Here is a 6,108-nt window from a genome sequence, read left to right as displayed (position 1 = left end):
GGGTGGGGTGGAGAGGGAGCAAGTTGGTTTGGTCATCCCAGTACTTGATACTCTGAGGCAGGAGGATCACAAATTCAGGGCCAGCTTACATTTATTATACAGTGAGACAACTGACTTGGGTGCTTCGCACGTCATGTCACATCCCCGGGGCTTGTGCTGGGTCCGCTCACGTGTCATTTAGTAGGGCTTGATGTGCCTGAAGAGTGGAGGCTGGACAGTAACAGGAGCTCGGAAGGCTCACCGTCACCCAGGCAGAGTAAGCTGAAAGATGAGCCTGCCACCCGAGAGCTGGAGGTACAGGCTTGCACCTCTGAGTTCAAGACCAGCCTGGTCTACAAGAGCAAGTTCCAGGAGAGCCAGGGTTGCCCAGAGAAACCCTGTCTGGTAGGAGTCGGGGGAGATTGTAGTAATAATAACCAAGAGGCACCTAGCAGCACCCTGGATGCTAAAGTAAGGACTTGAGTTCAAAGCCAGGCTGGGTGATCAACATAGGAAGAGCCTGTCTTTAAAGGGGGGGAAGTAAAAGCAATACAGAAAGGGTGGTGGCAGGAGTTGGGAGTGGTGCTAGCGGAGTGACCTACCCACGTACATGGGACCCTCCCTATCTGAGTACTGCTCCTTCCAAGAACTATGGAGGTGGGAGCACTCTGGAGGTGGGAACACGGCAGGCTCTTTCTGCCCGGGACATATGCTCCTGTTACTGCTCTCTCCCCACTCTATTTATGCGTGATTACCACATGTGTTGGCCTTGACACTGGTCAGCTGAACCTGCCTGTTGACTCACAGGGTGATCGGGTGGCCAAGAATGGCGGTCTGGGCCTCAGAGCAAGCTTGGGGAAACGGCCTCTGAAAACTAACCCGGCTAACAGCAGTCTCTATTTCTGGGAGTTGACATTCAATAACCAGATGAATCTGAATGCCGAGGTATGACAGACTACTTGCCTGGTGGGCCTGCCTCTGTCGTTTTCCTAGCTCTGCCATGGCAGCCTACAGTTAGATCTGAAGAGCCACAAATTTGGCCTCGTGATCAACTGGGTATCTAATGGGCGGGCAGGGCAAGGGGGAGCTGGTTAGCATCAAGTGCAGGGAAAAGCCAACTGGGGTTAGGACAGCGGTTCTAAGCTTTTCCTATGCTGTGACCCTTTCATTTCCTCATGCTGTGACATAAATACTATTTTCATTGGCACTTCATAACTGGCTTTGCTATGGTTATGCAACCTGATGGGGTCCTGACCACAGATTGAAAACCGCTGGGCTAGAGAGGCCCTGACTCGACAACAAAACCAAACAGCTGGGTGTGGGGTTGCGCTGACTTTAATCTCAAGTAAAGACAGGCAGATTTCTGCGTTTGTATGTGAGAGGGTTATGTAGTCCAGGCTGGCCTCAAACTCTTAAATTCTCCTGCCTCCGCCTCCCAATTCTTGAGATTAAAGGTGGTCACTGCACCCAGGCTAATAGCTAAAGATTTTGCCTGGACTCCACCCTGGTCTTAAGCAACAGAGCCCATTGCCTACATTTGTCAAGGCCCAAACTACAGGTCTAGATATTGCCAGCACCCGCAAAAAAGCACCAGGCTTCTTGCTTCGGACCTGTAGATAGGATGGTTGACTTCTGCATGCTTTGCCTGGTGAGGTAGGTCTGCTGGTCTGTAGTTGTCCTACCTCCAAATACAAGATGGGGAACAGTGTAGCTGTCCGTGCTCCCAAGGGACCTCTGAGCAGGCAACCCTGAGACACTGTGAGTCTGCATCAAGGGAGTCTCACCACTTCCGTTCTTTTCCCACCATAATGGATGTGACTGGATCCCCTTAGACGTTTTTCTTTCTTTTTTCTTAAGATTTATTTATTTATTTATTATATGTAAGTACACTGTAGCTGTCTCCAGACACACCAGAAGAGGGCATCAGATCTCATTACGGATGGTTGTGAGCCACCATGTGGTTGCTGGAATTTGAACTCAGGACCTTCGGAAGAGCAGTCTGTGCTCTTAACAACTGAGCCATCTCACCAGCCCTAGACATTTCTTTAATCTCATATAGAGCTGGGTTTGTGCAAGGGGATCACAATGGTTGCTGAGTTTTCTTAGGTGTGGGTTGGTTTGGCAGGTCTCAGGATCTGGTGCTCCTAAGAACCACTCTACTAGCTGGGCAGTGGCACACCTTTAAGCCCAGCACTTGAGGCAGAGATAGGTGGGGCTCTTAGTTGGGGGGGGGGTGTCACTCTACTGCTGAGCTTCTTGCCCCCTCCTCAGCCAATCACTAGAGAATGTTTGACGTGCTATGTGGTATGTATGAGTAGCCTCTGCTTGCTGGGGGACCCTCCCCCCAAGCTATGCCTTGGTTTGTTAGTGCTTTAGTTAGTGTGAGAACTTTGGATTCCACAGGAGCAATCGTGCTTTCTCCGTATTAGTTAGAAGGGGTTTTGCCAGCCAGCCAGGCAATGGTGGCAAAGATTACCTTTAATCCCAGCACTCTTAAATTTGAGGCCAGCCTGGGTCTACAGGATGAGTTCCAGAACAGCCAGGGCTACACACAGAAACCCTGCCTCAAAAAGGGTGGGAGTGTGTGTGTGTGTGTGTGTGTAAGGGGTGTTCCCTGGAGTTGAAGACTCTTCTTGCAAAAGAACTGCTGGGAATACTGCTGTCCCTCCACAGTGCTGACTTCTCAGTCTGTGTGAAGTAAGGGAGGGGAAGCAGAAGAATGGAAACCTGGCCCCTGGATCAGGAAACGAGAGTCAAGACAGGTTGGGCAACTATCGGCTGGGTAAACCCAGCCTGTTCTATGAGTCTGTCTTTGAATATTAATCATTCTAACTGTTGTCCAGATCCCCACCATGATAGACCCTATTGTGGGGGCAGAAGTTAGAGATGCCATATCATTGGTATATGTGGTGCATTGACTTAAAAAACAAAACAAAAAACAAAACCCAAGGTTTTACTTTGTAGACCATTCTAGTCTGGAAGTCAGAATGCCGTTCCTTCCAAGTGCTAGGAATTAGGGCATTGGACAGAGGCCATGGTCATGGACTTAGACATTTCAAGACAAAATGAAGCTGGGTAAGTATAACAAGCCCTGGGAGGTAGCTCAACTGGTAAAGTGTTTGCTTATCATACATGAAATCGAGCCAGGTGTGGTGGTGCACACCTTTAGTTCCAGCATTTGGGAATCAGAAGCAGGTAGATCTGTGAGTTCAAGGCCAGCCTGGTCTACAGAGCGAGTTCCAGGACAGGGCTACACAGAGAAACCCTGCCGCGAAAAAAAAACAAAACAAACCAACAAAAACTCCATGTACATCAAGACCACCAGGTGTGCATGTGGTGGGGCACACCTGGTGAAGTGGGGTACACCTGATATTCCTAGCACTCACAGAGCCCGGAGGATGAGTTCTGGGTTGAGGGCTGGAGCCGAGGCTAGGTTGGGAAGTGTTTGCCATGCTTTTACCAGGACCCAGCACCCTGGCAAGCCAGGCGACCTGTGCTCCAAAGGACCATCAACAACAGGTGCTTGCTGCCTTCCAGCCTACCTGAGGAAATTCACATCCCAGGTTCAGGAAAAGAGCCTGGCTCCGGAAGAGGCAGTAAGCGGTAGAGGATACCCCAACACCCTCTTCAGGCCTCTGCATGTGCCAGTGTACACAACACACCCACACAAAATCTTTTTTAAAGTTGCAAGGTAATGTTCAAGACTAGCTTGGATTGCATGAAACCAGTCTCAGAAAAAAAGGAAAGTTAAAAGCCGGGGAGGATGCTGAGAAGATGAGGTGCAAAACGAAGTCACATTTCTGGGGTTCAAGGCCTACTTCCATACATTTCAGACTAGCTTGGGCTGCATATGACCGGGTCTCAGAGTTTTGCCAGGCTCTGGGAGTATAGAACTCCAAAGACGGCTAGGAGCAATGTTGTGAGTTTGAAGCCAGAGTCATTCAGTTAGACGTTATCTAAAAAAAAAAAAGAAAAGAAAAGAAAGAAAAAAAAAAAGGCCAAGGAAGGTAGAGCGTGAATACAAGATCCTGGAGTTGGGGTTGCTGGGATTCAGGAGTCTTCCCTTCTGGGATCTATTCCCCCAAACCCTCAATGACTCCAGCACCGAGTCCTCTGACTCCCCCTGGTGGGTGCTGCCGGTTCTGCAGCTGTCCCGGTTAGTGCGGGTATTTGCAGCCTTGAGCCGAGACCCTGATGGCAGTAGCGACCTCAAGGCCAGCCCATCTGAGATCTCCATTCCCGAGTTTCTGCATGTTCCCCTTCCCAAACACCTGGGCCTGAAACGAAGGATTGTGCTGCCTGCGTGTGCCCATAAAAGAGCCAGGCATCTAAGAGTGACCACTCCCTACCTCTGGCCATTGCGGACTGCCCAGGTACCCGGCTGTGAGCTAGGCGGGGCCGCGGCTCAGCCCCGCCCCACCCAGCATGGAAATTGATTTCTAGCCGGAACGTGGTAAGAGCCAATCACAAGCCAGCATCTCGCCTCCGTGCCAATGGCCGGCCTGTTGCTGGGTCTCGCATCCCTCCTTTGGAATTCTGCTGCTGAGCCCGCCGCAGTGCTAATGCGGAGCTTATCCTGGCTTCCGGGTCCTCTTCACTCGGCTTTGTCTCCTCCTTTGTAGTCCTTACGGAATAATCTGCTTTGGCCTTCTTTTAGGGCGTAAAAACCTCCACAGGGGTTGTCCTTGGAAGGAGGGGACTTTAGAGGGTGATGCATCAAGCTCCAGGTGGTCCTCGCCCTCAGGGTTGCTATAGAAACAGTGACCCACTCTCTGACCTCTAAACTTGCTGCAGTCCCTCATCTCCATATTATCTTCCGGAACCGATCTCAATAAATCTATCTACATTACTCCTGTGTCCTTAATTGGGGAACCGGGGCTTCAGCATCTTTGTGCTCCAGTCCACATACTCTGGGAGAGCCCAAAGGTGAATGACCAATATGCCAAGTTTCATCCCCTCACACGCTGGCCCTTTGGTAGTGGGCTATGATAGGCTATGACAGTCCGGGGAACCTAGAAGCCAGTTTCTTCTCTCTGTAGTATTCAAGGCCCCAGCCAGCTCTGGTCAGATATTTACGATTTCAAATGAATGGTGGCCAATTAGGAATCAGCTTGCAACAAGGTCAGAAGAAGAAAAGTATGTCCGCTCCTCCATAGTCATTTTGTAACCAAGAATTAGGGAGATGAGGCTAGGTGTGGAGGTGCACGCCATTTATCCCAGCACTCAGAAGGCAGTGGCAGGCATATGACAGTGAGTTCAAGGACAGCATGGTCTGCATACCAAATTCCAGGACAGCCAGACAGCTACATAGTCTTTTTAAAAGGAGGAGGAGGAGGAAGAAGAGGAAGAGGAGGGTTGGAGGAATTATGTGTGTGTGTGTGTGTGTGTTTACATATGTGTGAGTGAGTTCTCTTCTTCCACCATGTGGACCTCAGATATCGAATTCAGGTCTCTCAACAAACTTGGCACAGGCTCCTTTCCCCACGATGCCATCTCATTTGGCTCAAAGATCAGTTTTCTGTCATTCAGCCATGCCTCATCTTGTATGAGGGAAGAAAAATCAGGGTTTGAATTCACATTCATTTCACTGTGTCCTAAGTATGCAGGGCATACCATTTAGCCTACCTACCTCACAAAGACACCTGGGTGTCGGTGGTGAGGGCCTTAAATTGAAGCACTCAGGAGGCAGAGGCAGGCAGATCTCTAAGTTCAAAGCCAGCCTTCTTTACAGAGTAAATTCTAGAACAGCCAGGGCTACACAGAGAAATCCTGTCTCAAAAAATCAAATCAACCAAACACACACACACACACACACACACACAGAGCAAACTATAACTCATGGCTCAGGTTTGTAATTCCCGGATACAGGGGTGAGATTGGTATATGGAGGTACTGAGACAGGAGGATGACAAGTTTAAGTCAATGAACTCCTGTCTCAAAGTAAATTGGTTAGGGAAAGGGGAGATTAAATTACCTCAGTAAAAAGTAGACCTCTTGCTTAGAATCCCCCAGTGAGGGGCTGGGGCATGGCTCAGTGGTAGAGCCCCTGCCTAGAATCCCCCAGGGAGGGACTGGGGTGCAGTTTTGTGGTAGCAAGCTTACCTAGCATGACTAAGGCTAACGACATAG

Source organism: Mus caroli, unplaced genomic scaffold (genome assembly GCF_978045245.1).
Source record: "Mus caroli unplaced genomic scaffold, Mus_caroli_1 scaffold_4, whole genome shotgun sequence".
Taxonomy (NCBI): Eukaryota; Metazoa; Chordata; class Mammalia; order Rodentia; family Muridae; genus Mus; species Mus caroli.
Note: the sequence above shows the minus strand (reverse complement) of the source record.